Source organism: Notamacropus eugenii, chromosome 5, assembly GCF_028372415.1.
Source record: "Notamacropus eugenii isolate mMacEug1 chromosome 5, mMacEug1.pri_v2, whole genome shotgun sequence".
In the NCBI taxonomy this organism is placed as follows: domain Eukaryota; kingdom Metazoa; phylum Chordata; class Mammalia; order Diprotodontia; family Macropodidae; genus Notamacropus; species Notamacropus eugenii.
In genome coordinates, this window is record NC_092876.1 from 26,693,091 (window position 1) to 26,696,564 (window position 3,474).

Consider the following 3,474-nt stretch of genomic DNA (forward strand, 5'->3'; position numbering starts at 1 on the left):
GATCCCTGGCTCCATAGATTCTCATCATCACAAAACCATGGAGTCCAAGCATCTTAGAATCTTTCTGGTTATTGAGTCGTTTCAGTCATATCCTAAACTTCATTAACCCATTTGTGGTTTTCCTGACAAAGATAATGAGGCAATTTGCCATTTCCTTCTCCAGTTCATTTTACAGATAAGGAAACTGAGGCAAACAGGGGTACGTGATTTGCCCAGGGTCACACAGCAAGTAAGCATCTGAGGTCAGATCTGATCTCATGGAAATTAAATCTTTCTGACTCCAGGACTACTCACTCTATACACTATGGTGCCACCTGGCTGCCCAATTTAATATACCCCACTCAAAATTCTATTTCTTGCTCACAATTGTGTCCTCTGGTGCTGAGGAAGATAAAACAAATCCCTCCTTCACATGACATCCCCCCAAAGACAGTTTTTGAGTCCTCATCTCCTACCACATCCCCTCCAAAGGGCATCTCTCCCGCAGAGTGACCCCCAGCCAGAACTCTACAAAACGTCAGGGATTGTGCACCCTTCTTCTTACCCTCCTTCACACTCTCCATCTCATCAGGAGCTCCAGTGAGCAGCCACTCCATCACGTTCATCAAAGTGCCCGAAGCATGTCCAGGTCAAATCATCTTCTTAGATGCAAGTTGATATCCTCCCCTGGAAAGGGAGAAGCCCAGACTGATTTCCTCCATGTATCCTGGGCCGAAAATCCATGGGGGCCTGATTTCACCTTCTTTCCCCCAGCACTTGCCCTGCAAGCAGATGACAAAGCCACAGGGGAAGTTCCTCCTCTCCATGTCACCCACAGAAAGCCAGTAAGTAAGCATTTATTAAGTGCCTACTGTGTGCCAGGCACTGTGCTAAGAAGTGGGGGAAAGCAAAGACAATTTCTGGCTTCAAGGAGCTTACACTCTAAAGGGTGAGGCAACTTGCAAACAACTCTGTAGAAATAAGATGGATATAGGATAACTGGAGACAATCAAGAGAGGGCAGGCTTTGGAATTAGGATGGATAGCAAGAGTATTCTAGGGGAAGGAGGATATTAGCTGGAACATGAAGGAAACCAGGGAAACCACAAGCTGAAGATAAGAAGGGAGAGAATTTGTGATAGGGGAAGAGAGGAAATGTTCAGTGTGGATACTTTCAGGCTGTCCCTTATCCAGGGTTCTGAGATTCTGGAGTGCTAAGAATTCATGATGGGCTCTGCAGATACTAAAGTTTAAGCTTCTGGGGTTTTGGTTCTAGGAGCCTGTGCTTCTGGATTCTGTCTCTAAAAGGGTCTCATCACCTCCACTTGTCTTTGGCTCTGCTTTATTGCTGAGAACAGAGAAGCTATAGGGGAATGTAAGTTGACTGAGAACAAGGAATGTGTCATTTGGATCACAATGCATGGCTCTGAAGATTCGTCTAGGCATGACTATGACCCAGAGCAGCCAAAGGCTGTGCAGCAAGGACTGCTCAACAGACTGATCTGATTTCTGCAGAAAGACACCACTAAGTATGGGGAGGCTCATCATCAATAGTTTGGCCTTCTGGTTATGAGTTCTTTGGCCATGGCAGGCTGTGGTAAAAACAAAAATAAGTCATCCTGAGCTTAAAAGCCACTTTGCATCTAAGGAGTGATCACAAGAACATCGTGGTCTAAGAGACTCCTGAGGCCAGCTAACCTGGTCCTTCCTCTCTACCAAAGAGGAAACTGAGGCACAAAGCTCTTTTCCCACAATCATACAGGTCTGAAGCCCAGGGTCAGAATGTCAGCAGAATGATAGAATGGGGAGCAGAGAGTTTGAGAGTCACCATTTCTAGGCTATACACAAATTGTCGCTCAACTCTGAATCTTCAAACTTGAGGGTTTTGACAGTGCCTATGAGTGTATATGCTCATGAACACTGTTTACACTGAATGGAGTGCAAGAGGAGTGGAGAAGCAGAATTATATCAGTCTCAGTCATCCTTCTCAAAACAAAAGAAGAGTGAGTTGGCCCTCATTGGAGAAATTCTTCTTCCCTTCTCCTTGCAGAGACAAAAAAGGAGTGTCTGGTTGGAGCCCTATGGCCTAAGGCCCTGACTGACTGCAGCTTTCATTGCTTGGTGTCTTTACTTACTGTCTTGGGGCCTGAATGGTTCTTCTCTGGAAGATGGCATTCTCTGGACCTTAGGAAAGAACAGACACATGAGAATGACCCTCCCAGGCAGAGAAACAGAACTTTCTGAGCTTTGAGGGGTCATCAGAGCAGTCCTGAGACTTCTCTCTGGATCCCCTCAAGCTTCCTGTCTTCTCCCAGAGCTCTTGGATCTTTGTCCCTCTCTGAGACCTTTGGCCTGAAGAAGGATCCTTCTGCCCATCCTCAGCTGCTTCACCTGGAGGTTCTCTCTCCCTTTCACTCTGTCTGTGGCCCAGTCCTGTTCTAAAGGCCTTTCCCTCTCACCTGCTTTCTCTTTCTGTAACCCATGAGGAGGCTGAAAGATTTTCTCCTATCTTCCTTTCAATATACTGCCATTGCCCTCTCCATGCCCTCCTTGATTCCTCTCCATTTTTTCTATCTCTTCCTAGGCAGTGCCTCTTTGATTTGGTGGCCTCTGAAGCCTCCAGGTTCACTGCCTCTCCCTCCAAAATAGGAAAATGAAGACTGTTGGCTGTCTTTTTGTCTCCAAACCCAGTCTTTCATCAACTAACCCACCAAGTTGGGGAGGCAGGTAGGAGTGGTCGTGGTATTGAAAGGTACCCCTATCTGCTCCTGCTAAAGGGTACACAACTCTTTTGTGCATCCTCCCATATTGTCTCACTGCAGCCCTGTTGCACCCTCCCAGAAGCCTCAGAAAACTACATGAGAATTGCTTTCCAAATCTCTTTTGTACTTATAATGTGAAATGTATGCTTATGTCTTATCCACTTCCTGTTGTCTAATTTTGTTGAGTTCAAGCTATGTTTTATGTAAACTTTGGATTCTCCTCAACACTTAGCATATGGTGACACCTTAAGAAGTATCTATTCAATTTAATTGAATTTTGTTAATCATTGGGCAGAATTTTGAGAGGGTAAAATGGTGATGCATTCTATGCTAGTTATTTAAGCAGGAAGAGAAAATGATTCTTTTCTTTATAGAAAGATACGTAGGTGAGAGCAAGGGGAAAATGAAAAAAAATATGGGAATAATATACCTGTACTTAAATGAGTTCTTTAATGAAAGGTAAAATGAATCAAAAGACATTACTGAATGTACACTAAAATGCAGCAATTTTGAATGCTGAGGTTTTCAGATTCTTGAGGTGGGTATGAGGAAGAAACATCAAATTTTAGCTGCTACTCAAGAAGGACAAAGATAAGAAGTATATTACAAAATCTGTAAGGCAATGGAGGGAACGGGCTCATTATGGAAGGATCTTCTGTCAAAGCACAGGATACCCATCTCCAACGTCAGTCGTCTAGAATAGAGCCATAGATCCACTCCCAGTCTGAAAAAGG